Below are 15625 nucleotides of genomic sequence, written 5' to 3'. Positions count from 1 at the left end.
TCTTGAATCAATGAAGAAATAAATTAGCAGCAGTGTTTTTACATTGTCTTATAAAATAAAATTCTTGCAGTTCGTTAGCATGACATGAGTCCCAGAGGAAAAATGTCTTCCACATGAATGATCTCAATATTTGATGTCTCTAAATGATGTCAGCAGCGACAGCAACAATACTCCTTTCTTAGAAAAGAGAAGGAAAGAAAAAGAAAGAAAAGGTCCAAGATCATATTGACCTTTTAAATAAACCTTATACCATGAACTATTCTAGGTTAGGATGCACATAAAATGACATCACAGCCTCTATAACTTTCTATGAAATGCATGCTACCAGACTTTGATGAGAGCAGAAAAAAAATAATGAAAAACAAACTCAGTTGTAAGGCAGCTCAAGTCCTCTATCACTTCCAGTCATAAATTGTCTTTTATGAATCACTTTGAGAGCACAATTCCAGAGAGAAATGCTATAGAAACTCTTGTCTAAGCCTGGATAGAAAATCAAACCCATGAGGTTCTGTATTCGTGAAAACTCTCTGTGTGACCTTAGGTGAGTTGCCTACTGTCTGTCTCTCAGGATATGCCAGAGTTAAAGCAATAATTCTGAAAACTATAAAGCAATTGAAACAATCTAATGCTGATGATGACGTTCTCAGATATTTTAAGCCATACCCAAATTACTTTCAACCAATGTACATGGTAGGATGTTCCTTTACTTCAGCTAAAAATCCAAGTGGTGTCTTCATCTACAGATGAAGGCTTTATCTACAAAAGATTTAATACATGGCAAAATATTTTGTAAATTATTTCCTCTGTTCCTAAGTTTTCTCCATGTATTTTAAATTTTTGTTAAGGCCATTTGTACTGTTTCCAATTAATGTGGGAGGTAAGGAGAGTAAGCTGCTATTTACAAATAATTTCACTTGAATTTAAAAGATAGCTGGCCGGGCACAGTGGCTCATGCGTGTAATCCTAACACTGGGAAGCCAAGTCCGGCAGATCGCTTGAATTCAGTAGTTCGAGACCAGCCTGAGCAACAGGGTGAAACTCCATCTCTATCAAAAATATAAAATATTAGCCAGGCATGGTGGTGCATACCTTTGGTCCCAGCTACTTGGGAGGCTATGGTGGGAAGATCCCTTGAGCCCAGGAGGCAGAGGTTGCAGTGAGCTGAGACCACACCACTACACTACAGCCCGGGCAATGAAGTGAGACCCTGTCTCAAGTAAATAAATAAATACAAGATAAGTTGTTTTTTATTTTTAGCTGTTTTCTCTCGTGTGGTTTTTGTGGTAACTTATGTATAAACTAATTTTTTCTGAAAAAAAAATGTTCTTTATTTCCTTAACTGAACAATAAACTTTCCTGAACTTGGTAGAGCATAAGTGAGTGGCCACCAAAGACTGCTACTATCATGACTACAAGCATCATGGCTATGGAAACCAAAGTTCATATGGAGCTCAGCAAGGGTAAAATTCAAATTTGCCAATGGCTGGTCCATTAGAAACAAGAGATATATAGTCAAAATATTAATATACATATTGATAATCCTAACATCCTATGTTAGGATTAATATTCTCCTAATATTTCTCAAACGTTCTCCTAAATTATTATGGTCTAATATGAAGAATGGGGAGAGAGAAAGAAAACTAAAATAAATATTATGGTGATTTATTTTATACACGAAGTCGTTCCATAAAGGGATGATGGAATCCAAAAATCTACTCATTTTTTCCCTAGACTTGTATCAATAATATAGTTATAAACTCAGGTTCATCGATTATAAGGACAGAAGAAATGATAACATGGACATTATATTAGTTTCCTGTGGCTGCTGTAACAAATTTCTACAAACATGGTGACTTAAAACAACATGCATTTATTCTTTCACAGTTCTGGAGACCAGAAGTCCAAGATCTGTATCTCTGGGTTGAAATCAAGGTGCCAACAAAGATGGACTCTCTCTGGAGGTTCTAGGAGAGAATGTGTTCTTTATCTCTTCTGCCTTCTGGTGGGGGCTGGCATCCCTTGACTTGTGGCCACATCACTCTGATCTCTTTCTCCGAGGTTGCATTGCTTCCTCTTGTTCTGCTTGTAAAATCTCCCTCTCCCTTCCTCTTATAAAGTACCTGTGACTGCATTTAGGGCTGACCTTGATAATCCAGCACAATCTCCCCTCAAGATATGTAATTTGATCCTGTCTCTAATGACTTTTTTCTTTATGAGGTAACACTTACAGGTTCTAAGGAATTGGGACCCAATATCTTTATGTGGCCATTATTCAACCTTCTACAGATCATAAATAGTTTAATTCACTTCCCAACTTCCTTGTCAACAATCAACTTCTGTGAGATTTTGTCCAAAATATATTTCCAAACTGTAAACGCCTTGCAAGCATTTTTAACATCTTTTTAAATTTCAAAAACCTTTCTAGTCATGGCCATTCAACCAATATTAACTGAGCATTTACTATAGGTCAAGTGGTGCTAACAGTATAGAGTTTACAAAAATATTTATTCAAGCAAAGTGGAATCTTAGTTTGAAAAGTGAATAGCATACATTTCCTAACATTAACTGTCCTGTCAGTGCTACAGACTTTGAAAAATGGATCACTGGATAAGGCTGAAAGTAAACATATTTAAAGTTTTAAAAATCATGTGATCAGTTTAAGCTTTAATTTAAAGCTAAAAGCCCTGCCCCTCAATTACTTATGTTGTATTTCATAAATACATTACAGAACCACAATCTGAAAGGATTGTGATCCTTTCCTTCTTTTCTCCATAGAAAGCATTTGTTAAATTGTCCATGTGTTCAATTCCCTAGGATATAATAGGTAGTAAAATGAAGTTTTGCTTAGTAAATATTTGTCTAAGGTTGGGGTTAGATGTATAAAATTCACTCATGTATTTATCCAGTAAATATGTATTAATTGTCTTTACTATGATAGGCATTTGCCTAGGTGCTTGGCTGACAATGAAGCCGTCAAAGGGTGTGGAGGTAAATGAAGGGAATTGCAGCACAGAGGAAGAGATGTTTTACAACAGGTGTGAGGACCAGGTACTAGAGAGAGTAGTCCGGTGACACAGAACTCAGTCTGGGGGGCGGGGGGTGGTTTTTGTGCAGAAGTGCATCAAGCTGAGGCCCTAGGACCTGCAGGGATTATCCAGGTAAGGAATCTGAGGAGGAGCCCTTGCAGACTTAAAGATTTTAAAACTTCAAGCATTTAAAAAGGACTGAGCTAAGAAGAAGAGGGTTATTGGAACCTGGAAGTACTTAAAAATGGCTGGAACTCAATGCAGGAGGAGGAGAAATGAACAGCCTTCATTTCGTGGAATTCCTGCTGAACAGAAAGGTCATGCCTCATCTTAAAAAGGTTCTTACACTCTTATGTGAAGAAAAGTTTGGAAAGGCAAGATTAGGAGGATAACAATGAGTCAGAAAACTATATGAGCTATGTAGTGGAGAGGGGAAGGTGAAGACCGAAAGTATGTAGAAAACATTTTGCATTAGAGGAAGATTTAGACGTATAACTGTTCAAGACTTGGTCATTGTTGGATATGATGAGAGCCAGTGAGAAGAAGAGTCAAGAATGACAGCAAGATTTAAGGTTTAGACAAAGGAGTGCATAAAAATACAGTCCACAGGGGGAAGGGTATGCTGGTGGTGAGAAGTGGGGAGTGTGATGTTAAATTCAATGTGGCCTTCAAGGCCCCTTGAACCTACTGCCCATGTAGGGCCTCAGCACAGAGATGCCCAAACATGCTGGTGGACAGATACAACTGAATTCCTATAGAGTTCTAGGCTGAACATATCACATATTGATGTTTTAAAATTGGGGTGTGGGGGGGCTGGCAGTAATTAAATTCACAAAGCTACATTCATCCTGTGTGAAACATAGGTAGCAAAATGATTTGTTACATATTACGTCAGAGTACTGTGTCTGAAATTGTATTCATTAGACACTTGATTGCATTTTCTAAGGAAAATACCTTAATATAAGAATTGTGCCAATGGAATAGCACATTCATGATACTAATGATAGTGTTTAAAAGTATGCTTTTTAAATTAATATTAATATCTGGTAAATCTTTACCTTTTAAGATATATTTTGTGGGGTAATTATTTTCTGGAGCTTTTAATAAGCTAACTAAGTAATGTCAGTTTCTGTCAAAAATATTGTGCAAGTCGTGTACAACGTTAATGGAATATTCACAAGTATTATGCACAGAGAAAATATTCAACTTCAGAATTTCAGGAGTTTTCTGTAATTTTTTTCTACCTTGCTAATGAATCACTCTATTGGAGGCATTAAATGTACCTTAAATATTATATTTATGTGGCACAATATGAAGGAATGTGAGCTAGTGAGAAGAATGCATATAGTTGCAAAAATAAGTTAAAATACATGGACAATATTGTTCCCAGGGCATGGGGGTAGAAGAACTCCACAACTCATCTCCCTGCGTATCTTCCCCTCCATCTCATTCATTGACTGTTCTCACCACCAGGGTCACCTCTTGCTTGGATTTTGTGGCTTCCTAATCCTCTATTACCATTTCAGATGTTGCTGGTGAACATAAGAGTGTTGCTTTATATTCTGTGAGAAAGAGTTGCTGTTACTTGATTTTGGTGGGAATTGTACTTGAACTTGAAAAAATAACCTGGTGTCTGAGAATACACATGGGCATTTTTCTGTTTTATATTTCATTCTCCCGTCATCTTCCATGGCATAAGATAGACATGAACCACCGCTGAACCACCATGAACATCTGTGGGCTCTGTGCACCCAGCACTTAGGACAGCTGGTTTACCAGCTGGGAAGATTCAGCTTCATTTGTGGTGAGCCAGCTTCCTTGACACTTAGTGGTGCCACTGGCAATGCTAACTAACAAAAGCCATGGTTTACCAGGGTGCCCAAGTCAAGGCAATGATGAGCTTTCCCTCTAATCTGCAAAAAAGGACTTGAACCTAACGTCCATGTCATCCTTACAAAGTCAAGATGGAGTCTGTGTTAAAATAAAAAAGATGGGACCATCACAAAATGTATGAATTTTATGTGTTCCGTGTTTCTTATATCAGTTAATTATTATTCTTTCTTGGGCTCTCTTCTACTTGCAGTGAACTAGCATATAGTAAAAGTTTTGTCAATGCACTATTCTCTCTCAAATTCTTCCTTTCTGGTCTTTCACCTTGGCCCAATTTAAGCACCATTGTTTTTTAACCAAACTAGGAAAATTATGGCCAGGACCCTGTTTTCCATCTATCTTCCATGATACAGACAAAAGAAAACCATAGTAATTTTCTCCATAAAACTTTCAACGACCCCAGCTTACTGGTTAGTAAATAAAGTTAGTTCAACCTTCTCCTAATATCAAGGACTTGTACATAATGTTCCTCATCTGTCTTGCTGGCCTTCTCTCTTAGTAACTCTCACCATGAATCTTAGGGACAAGTCACTGAACTACTCAACATTCTCCAAACACATGTGTGCAGTTTACGTGTACTTCTACTTCCGCTGCCTGCAATTCCCTTCCCCAGCTTCTCAGCCTACCACAAGCCCACTCTTGCTTCAAGATTTAAGCCAAATGTTACTTCTTCCGTAAATACATTCATGTCTCATACATTGGAAACTGATTTTATGTTTGGGCTTACAAAGCCTTTGCTAACATCTCTACATTGTATTTAAACGCACACACACACACACATACACAGACATACACACACGTATATACAGTTATTTTTTTAATTTAATAGCAGACCTTTAAATTTTACTAATGTTAACGTTCCTTATTTTGACTCTAAGTAGTTCTGAAGATCCATGACATGTATTAGTTATAGTTCTGACAAAGCACAGATTCAATCATCCACTGTTGAAAGAAGACAGGTGCTGGAATGAGTTTCACAATGAGTTGTGAGCCCAGCTTGTGCCTGAGTATTCCAAAAGTGATGTGCTCCAGACAAGGTCAATACAAAATTTGGAGGAAAAATGATATGCAGTATTAATACTCCTAAATCATAGAGTATTCCTTAGCAAATATAAAAGTAGCAAATTTTCATTGAGTGTTTAGCATTTGCTAAGGACTGCTCTAGGCACTTTAAGTATAATATTAATCCTCATAATAATTTTTAAGATAGGTGTGATTCATATACCCAATTTTCAGATAAAACAGTTAAGGAAAAGAAGACACAAAGCTGTAAATAGCAGAAACAAGATGCGAACCAACACCATATTATTTCATAGATTGCCCCTTTAACCAACTTACTCTGTTGCCTACCTACAAGGTGGAAATTATGAATAGTTTCCTATGGGTGGTGTTTACAATCTATCTCTACCTTTCTTGGGGACAAAGATCATGCCTTTTGGTTTCCTCAACAGTACCCAGCAGTGTCCCATGTAAATAGCAGACTCTAGTACTAACAATAGGCTTTACAACTATTATGAAATCATAGTTATCCCAGAGTAACAGCTGTTCACTAAAATGTTGAACTCCAGTAATTCTTCTCAACCAAGAAAAATACCTTATTCACTCGTAATTCTGCTTTCCTCTTAAATGCAAGGCTACAAATTCTCATTTGCCTTGGGGATCTTCACTAAAATATTTAATACATACTGGAAACATTTAGCTCCTTCATTGTAGCTATTTAAAATAAGCATTGGCACAGAAATTGCAGCATTAGGCGATATCTTTACTCTACACATTAGGGACCACTTGTCAGAAGCACAGTTAAAGTAGATTTGAAACATCTCCAGGCTGCTTAGGTCTCTAGTGCTCTGAAGTATTTGAATGTTCACTCTTTGACCCATGGCTGTTTAGATCATTTTGATTTTAGGAAAAAAAAAGAATAATGATTATAGAGCCTGTTCCAGAGGAACTTATCCCTTCTGTTTCTTTCATTCTACATGGGCTAAAATGCACTTCATTAGCGTTCAAGTTAAGGCATGAAGATGGTAGTGTGACCAAATGTCATAACCAATGTGTCCTTTGTGCCCTTGATTAAAACACTGGGAAGGTTCACGAATATGTTGGAAGTGGTAGGGAAATTATTAATAAAAAAATTCGGATGAAATACAAATGGGCCATGAAAACCACAGTCCCGTAACAGAAATGCTACTACTAAATGTAGCCTATTTATTTTTCTTTTAAAACGAACTGCAATATATCACCCTTGGTTTTAAATTATCTACTTCATTAGGTTAAGAAATTGCTTTTTCATTGCTAGCAAGTGGCTCTTCATCAGAGATAGTATATCCAACTGCCAACAAGTCAAGGCTTAGCTATTTAAACTGCATCTATTGGAGGAAGAAAAATTCCATATGGTTAGAAGCTCCTATTGGATCTGTAACCACTCAGGGTTTTACATATGTAGCTCAAGAAATATCTCCCTGGACAACATCAGTATTTATTGGCTGGAAGTTATTCTCCGTGGAAGGCAATTGGAATAAGAATGATGAATTGTGCTTTACTACGTGGAAATGGACAACTTAGCAAATTTTTTTAATTACTCAGCAAGCCAACCATTTTTAGTAGTAATAAATTATCTTAAATATTCTGTGAGTTACAGGTAGATCCTCAATATCTTTGAGCTAAACAGCTCACATGAACACCTCCTCTGCAAGCCAGAGTATGGAGGTGAGGGTGGTATCTGCAAATTTAATATGTGGTTCTCAGATACAATTCTGGGGCCTGTGTAGACCTGCCTAGTCTTGCTACAAAGCAAAACAGGTTTGACTCCTGTAGGAAAGACAGGTCATGCATTTGAACTAACAACCTGAAATAGATTTGTATGTCATAAAATTCAAAACCTTTGAAATGATCTTTTTGACATTGTTTTTTCTTTTTGTTGCGTCTTCAGAATTAGGGGCTCACAGGAAGTCCTTACTAATTATGAAGGTATTCTTTATCCTTTAAAATTTGGGAGAAATATCTTCAATGTTCTTTTGCCTTAGATTTAGGATCCAACAGGCTCTATATGGTAGGCTTTAATCTTTGGAGAGACATTGCTTTTAACACAAGCCATGTATAAGTGGCAAAACAGTTACTCAGATTGGCACTTATATTGCTTTTTTGAAGTTAACTGCTTAGGCGTGCTACAGGCTTGATTTTTCAAGGAGCTGCTACAAATGTTCACTTCAAGAATGGGTGATTTTAATGAGGTGATTGTGACAGATGCTATCTCTTTGAATCCTGTTCTCGAAGGGGAGGAAAAAGAAAACCTTCTCTTCTATGTACGATTTTGAGATCTTATCCAAATGGCAACAATAATGTGAATTTGAAGAGGCCGCCCCAAATTCTGCATTTGGAAGAAGCTGAGAGGCGCCTGTAAACCTATGCTTGCATTTAGGAAAATGTCAAAAAGAACACGCAAAATGCCCTTATTTCCTAAAAATACAGCATAACTAGGCTGGGCATAATGGTTCATGCCTGTAATCCCAGAACTTTGGGAGGCTGAGGTGGGAAGATTGCTTGAAGCAAGGAGTTTGAGACCAACCTGGACAGCATAGGGAGACCCAGTGTCTACAAAAAAAATTGAAAAATAAATAAAATAAAGTAGTCAGGTGTGCTGGCTGGTGCCTAAAGTCCCAGCTATTTGGGTGGCTGAGATGGGAGGATTCCTTGAGTCCAGGAGGTCGAGGCTGCAGTGAGCTGTGACCACCCCACTGCACTCCAGCCTGGGAGACAGGGTGAAACCCTGTCTCGTCAACAAGTACTAGCTATCTTTAAATACCATCAGACCACAAACCAGTGAAAATAACAAGCATGTGTCCCCAGTGAAAAACTCAGGATGATGGAAATAAAACAGAGGTGACATTGAGCCTTGTAAGAACAATATCCTGCTTTGCAGTCTAAATCTGAATTTGTCAAGCAAATCATTACAAGAAAGTAATTAGATTCTATTAAGGGATGAGTAGTGGCTTAGTTTTTCCTTTTACCATTTATAGGCAGCTGTAGGAATTTATGCCTAAAACCTCTAATTGCTTTCTTGATGGTGCAAATAGAATGATTTTTACAACCACATTTTTTACTACATAGTTCTCACTGACCAGATGTTACATTAAGGCAGTCTGTTTCTTAAAGTGCATTTTGTTTCTGTAGGCGTGCACATTAAACAAGATAATCATCTTAAGGGAGGTGTTGAAAATATGACATGCCTGGGTCCAAGTGTCAGAAGGTCTTAACTGTGTAGGAGTGGTGGTACCTAGAGGTACTTAGATGGGCTTTGGGTTCCCATATCCATATCACTTTCCCATGTCTCCCCAAATCAAATCATATTAATTAATTCTAACTACCAATCTTGTATACAGTTTGAAACTTGAAACATTAGGAAATGTTGCTATTTTTACTAAAATGAAACAGAATTTTAGCAACAAAAATGTGGATGCTATGCAAATTCAGCTTAAAGATCATTTAGCAGATTATCCTTCCCTTTCCCTCACCTTCTAACCAGGTTACTGACCCTCAGCACCTCCTACATGGAAATTCCAGAGCAGGCCCTGTAAGCAGGAAACAGCCAAGGACATTTTAAAGAAACACTCCAGGCAATTCTGAGGCAGCATCTGCAATGCATTCTAACATTTTATCAGTTCTGTGCTAGCCACCTGCTGCGCACAAACTGTTGAGAAACACAGTTGCAGTTTAGTCTATGAAAGTAAGATTGTTTTTTAACAAAAAACCTAAATCGCATAGCGCCCCCCTCCCCCCCCACCCCCGCTTTTTTTTAAGCACACAGATGAGAGCTTGGTACTGACGGTGCCAAGCTGCTTGGAGAAATGCTGTAGAAGGTACCATTCGACAAAACAACCCAGCAACTCTAGAGGAATAAAGAAATGCATGCTTTTGTCCCTGACCCGAGGGTTGTGTCATTTACATATGAAAAAGGCAAGATATTTATTGCATAAGAAAGACAATGAAAGAAAGATACCACTGGGACCATATTAAAAAGGTACAGCTTTCTCGATAGGGATACTTTTCCAGAACCAGAACTCATGTGATTTTTTTTTTTTTCCTCTGCCACGGCCTTCATGAGCACCTTCAGCATCTGGTCCTGAAAGCTTTCATTGTATACATTGTTGATCAAATATAAGATAGAGGAAATTTGTGACTGTCCTATCAGGCCAGCCTTTCCTTCTGTCCAACGGTGTATCTACTAAGGGCAGCCAGCAGCTTTGTGTTGTTATACACAGCTGTCTTTTTAGAGGAATCTCATGGTCTGGAAGTTAAGGTATAAGGCCAGAGGCTATTTTATTCCTTCTTGCCTAAACTAGCCTCTGGCCCTATGCCTTAACTGGGCAGCTGCCTTCTACCTGCCTTCCACAAGGAATCTCAGATATTCAGAATGATTTTCCACTGTAGCTTCATGAAGGTATTACTGAGTCTTCTCATCCCACTACCCTGTTACAAGGCCTGCTATAAGGTCAGCCCAGAATGACTCCCCACTGTGGCTTCATGGAGGTGCTACTGTGTGTTCTAACACCACCTTCCTGCTATAAGGCTTGCTCCTGCTTTTTGGAGCCTTACTCAAAGTCAGGGTGCCTCCAATCACGACATCGTGACTTAAGTGAATTTAAGTATCGCTTTGGTCCAAAAGAGCTCTATTTCCAAAATTTGACTCCTGCTCAGTTTAAAGCCCAAAGTCACTAAGCCCTTTGGACATCCTAATTTAAAAATGTCTGGCCACACTGCAAGAGGAGCTCCACCAGTCTTGGCCTTATCCATTTCTAAGCCACCTCCTTTTCTGCATTGGTCTACTCTTGAAGTCCCAGTGCTTCTTGCTGCCAAATCTGTAAGACTTATGATAACACGTACAAACCACTTAGATTTTCCTGTTTCTCCTTAGTCTGGGGAATCTGTTTTTAGTTTGTAATTGTAATATTGTTAATTAAATAGTTGCCAATAACATAAAAATACATATTGGTTAATTAAATTGTGATACTTACTATTCCTAGTGGGACTGTTACATTTCAACCAAGAATCATGAAAATCTTTTTTCTGCCCTTCTTTCACTGCAACATTCAGCAATTTGATGTTAATTCAGTTTTATCCAGAGGAATCTTGAAAGTAATAAACTAGTGTTGTGGGTCCCTTGTTTTACAATGGTACTCATAAGCCCTTTAATAAATGATTTAAATAATTTTTCTTAACAAAACAGGCAATTTCATTAGCATTTATACTGCCTCAAGCTCTAAAAAATTTGGAAATAAAATAATTATGAAGAAAGCTTTATACTGCATACTCTTTTAAATATTGTTAATTTTGTTTGACAAATACATATTACAAGATGATATTAAATAAAAACAAATACATACACTGCAGAAATTATTCCCATTCATTCTTACCAATAAGAATTTTAAATATTAATGCTGTTTGAAAAGTGATACATGCACATAGTAATAATTTGAAAAGCACAGATGATTGTGAAAATTACATCTCTTTCCTACTCCTAATCTCCAGCCATCTGCCAAGTCTTAGTGGGTTACCACTATTAATAGTTTCTTGTATATCTCTCTAGAGATTTTTCTGCTCACTTGGAAGCATATCTATGTTTCTTCCAAATTATTTTAGAGATAGTTTATACATGTATAAATACATCTGTCTGTACACACACATACATATGTACATATATGTACGTATGTATGTAAGTAACATTTATCTGCATCCTGTGGTGTTTTATTTTTATTAACAAGCATACATTAAGTATCTCATTCTGTTTAAAGGCCACATAGTATTCTACTCTATGGGTTCCTAGTAGTTTATTTAACCTGTCCACAACCTGAACATCCTTAATGATGGGCGTCAGGTGGTTTTCAGTCTTTAGCAGTGGATATCCTTATACACATTGTTCACACACAAATACACCTATAAGATACATTTTTAGGAGTAGAAATCACAGTGTTAGTTATACATTTTATATTTTAGCGGATAATAATACATTGTCATCAGCAAAGCTTGAGAGTTTCTTTTTCTCCATACCTTATGGAAAATATCGAGCTTCAAAACTTGTTTTTTAAAAAACCGTTTAAAATCACTCAAGTAAAAGCAGCCTCTCTATAGTTTTAACTTGCATTTCACTTATTAGGAGTGAGATTATGTATTATTTAATATGTGTAACAGCCACTTGTATTTCCTTTTTTAAAAATAAACTTTTAATTTTAGGATAGGTTTACAGGTACAGAAAGTTGCAAAGATAATATAGGTCTCCCATATACTCCAAACCTGATTTCCCATACTACCAACATCACACATACCTTGACAAAGGTATGATACCTTTGTCAAAATTTTTGAAACAATATTGATATATAATTGTTAGCTGAATTATTGATACTGAATATTGATATATAATTATTAGCTGAATTATTAACTAAATGTATTCAGATTTGTCTACATTTACATAATGTCCTTTTTCTCTTCCTGAATTCTATCCACAATATGACATTATATTTAGCTGTTATGTTTCCTTATGTTCCTCTTAGCTGTGATAGTTTCTCAGACTTCTCCTGTTTTTTGTTTTTTTTGTTTTCAGATGGAATTTCACTCTTGTCACTAAGGCTGGAGTGCAATGGCACAATCTTGGCTCACTGCAACCTCTGCCTCCTGGGTTCAGGCAATCCTCCTGCCTCAGCCTCCCAAGTAGCTGGGACTACAGGCATGCGCCACCATGCCCAGCTAATTTTTTTAATTTTTTTTTTTAGTAGAGATGGGGTTTCACCATGTTGGCCAGGATGGTCTCAATCTCTTGACCTTGTGATCCACCCACCTCAATCTCCCAAAGTGCTGGGATTACAGGCATGAGCCACCATGCCTGGCCAGACTTCTCCTGTTTTTATTTAATGACCTGGACAGCTGAGGAATATTGGTTGAGTATTTTGCAGTGAGGTGTAGTTTTATCTGGTTTATTTAAAGTTTGTTTGCTTGTTTGTTGGCAAATAATATGCCTACGTGTGGTTTTTTGGTGATTTTCCGGTTGTTTTTCTCCGAGCTTCCTAGTTTGACATCTGTCAATTTTGGAAAGCACTCAGCTATTATTATTTCAAATACTTCTTCTTTCTGTTTTTATTCTCTTCTGATATTCCAATTAAGTACATGGAAGTTACAACTTTTATTATTATCCTACTGGTCTCTGATGTTCTGTTCTGCTTTTGTTTTATTTTTTTCATTCTTTTTTTCTTTGCATTTCAATTTTAGAAGTTTCTTAGTCTTTAGTATTTAGTAGGTCTGTATCTTTAGGCTGTGACTCTCTTAAGGGTGTCTCTAGTGGAATAGATTTTTCCCCCTCCCTGCCTCCTGCTCCCCTCCCTGGATATAGCATTCCAGATGTATTTCCCTAAAGTCTTGATTCTTGTTGACTATGAATTTTTATTTCTCCCTCATGTGAGCCTAGAAGACTCAAGGGGCTTGCTCCAGTGGGAAAAATGACTTTCCCCCAGCTAGGATAAGGCCTTAGGAAGGTCTTTGTTCTGGAGAAGGCTCTAGGTGTATTTCACAATGATTACTCTTCCCTTGCTCCAGCAGAGCCATCCGAGAGTTTCACAGATCTTCACTGAGAGAACCTTCTGGGGTTCCTGGGGCTCAAGCCCACAGAAGTTTAAAGGTCCCCCTAATACTAGAATTCTCAGCAGTTTCTGACCTTTAGGCTAACCCACACTGAAATTCTAGCTTTGTGGAAGTTACCTTTTAAGTGTTATTAGCAATCTGTGGTTGCAGTGGCTCCTGTCCCAGATGAGTAGATCTCCTGTGTGTGTCTTTGGATGTGCCTGTGTCTCTACATTTTGGGGACAGTGGTTTGCCTTGTGTGATGGGGTCAACTTGATTGGATTGAAGGATGCAAAGTATTGTTCCTGGGTGTGTCTGTGAGGATGTTGCCAACGAAGATTAACATTTGAGTCAGTTGACTGGGAGTGGCAGACCCACCCTCATTGGGGGTGGGCACCATCGAATCAGCTGCCAGAGAGGCTAGAATAAAGCAAGCAGGAGAAGGTGGGAGATGCTGACTTGCTGACTCTTCTGGCCTTCATCTTTCTCCTATGCTGGATGTTTCCTGCCCTCGAACATCAGACTCTAAGTTCTTCAGCTTTTGGATTCTTGGACTTATACCAGTGGTTTGCCAGGGGCTCTTAGACCTTCAGGGACAGAATGAAGACTACACTGTTGGCTTCCCTACTTTTGAGGTTTGGGGGCTCATACTGGCTTCCTTGCTCCTCAGTTTACTGATGGCTTATTGGGGGACTTCACCTTTTGATCATGTGAGTCAATACTCCTTAATAAACTCCCCTTCATATATCCATCTATCCTATTAGTTCTTTCCCTCTATAGAACCCTAATACACCCTGCAATCTCAGCTCTCTCATGGGTCTAATAGAAATTGTTGATTTTCAGCTTGTTTAGCTTTTTCTCGATAGAATGAGAGTGACAACCTCCAAATGCTTTATAATAAATACCTGAAACCAGAAGTTCCTGCAATTTCTTTTTAATAAACTGTCTTTGTCATTTGCTCATTGTTTAGTTGCTACATTTCTCTTTTTCTTACATGAGCTCTTTATATATTAAGGAGAACAGTCCTTTCACTGTCATATGTGTTTTAAATATTTCCTTTCCCAATTTTTTGTTTCTTGTTTTTTTTTTTTTTTTTTTACTTTAAGTTCTGGGATACATGCGCAAAATGTGCAGGTTTGTTACATAGGTATACATGTGCCATGGTGGTTTGCTGCACCTATCAACCCATCATCTAGGTTTTAAGCCCTGTATGCATTAGGTATTTGTCCTAATGTTCTCCCTCCCCTTGTCCCCCACCCCCTGATGGGCCCCACTGTGTGATGTTCCCCTCCCTGTGTCCATGTGTTCTTATTGTTCAACTCCCACTTAGCAGTGACAACATGTGGTGTTTGGTGTTCTGTTCCTGTGTTAGTTTGCTGAGAATGATGGCTTCCAGCTTCATGCATGTCCCTGCAAAGTACATGAACTCATTCTTTTTTATGGCTGCATAGTATTCCATGGTGTATATGTGCCACATTTTCTTAATCCAGTCAATAATTGATGGGCATTTGGGTTGGTTCCAAGTCTTTGCTATTGTAAATAGTGCAGCAATAAACATTCAGGTTTATGTAGAATGATTTATAATCCTTTGGAATCGCCACACTGTCTTCCACAATGGTTGAACTAATTTACATTACCACCAACAGTGTAGAAGCGTTCCTATTTCTCTACAGCCTTGCCAGCATTTGTTGTTTTCTCACTTTTTAATAATCACCATTCTAACCAGCATGAGCTGGTATCTCATTGCAGTTTTGATTTGCATTTCTCTAATGACCAGTGATGATGAGCTTTTTTTCATATGTTTGTTTGCCACGTAAATGTCTTCTTTTGAGAAATATCTGTTCATATCCTTTGCCCAATTTTGATGGGGTTGTTTGTTTTATTCTTGTAAATTTGTTTAAGTTCCTTGTAATATTTCCCAGATTTTATTTCTCTTTTCCTAAGTGAGGGTGTTTAAATGCCATGAATTTTTAATATATGAAAATTTTATTATATGTGTTTTTTTTTCAATATTTTCATTTATGGTTTCTGGGCTTTGTATCAGTCTTAGAAAAATGCTCCCAATCTCAGGATTATAAAATAGTTCTTCTCTAGTTTTCTTCTAA

At 37.7% G+C, this 15625-nt stretch overlaps 1 protein-coding gene across 2 annotated transcripts in view; it reads right to left on the bottom strand.

Annotated features, from left to right (window-relative positions):
* PLXDC2 (plexin domain containing 2) overlaps window positions 1-15625 on the bottom strand; it is a 474652-nt gene that overhangs the window by 193767 nt on the left and 265260 nt on the right. The window lies entirely within an intron of this gene.

This window comes from Pongo abelii, chromosome 8 (assembly GCF_028885655.2).
Source record: "Pongo abelii isolate AG06213 chromosome 8, NHGRI_mPonAbe1-v2.0_pri, whole genome shotgun sequence".
Lineage (NCBI taxonomy): Eukaryota > Metazoa > Chordata > Mammalia > Primates > Hominidae > Pongo > Pongo abelii.
The sequence above is the reverse complement of the archived record's forward strand: the minus strand, read 5'-3'. Positions and strand labels throughout refer to the sequence as shown.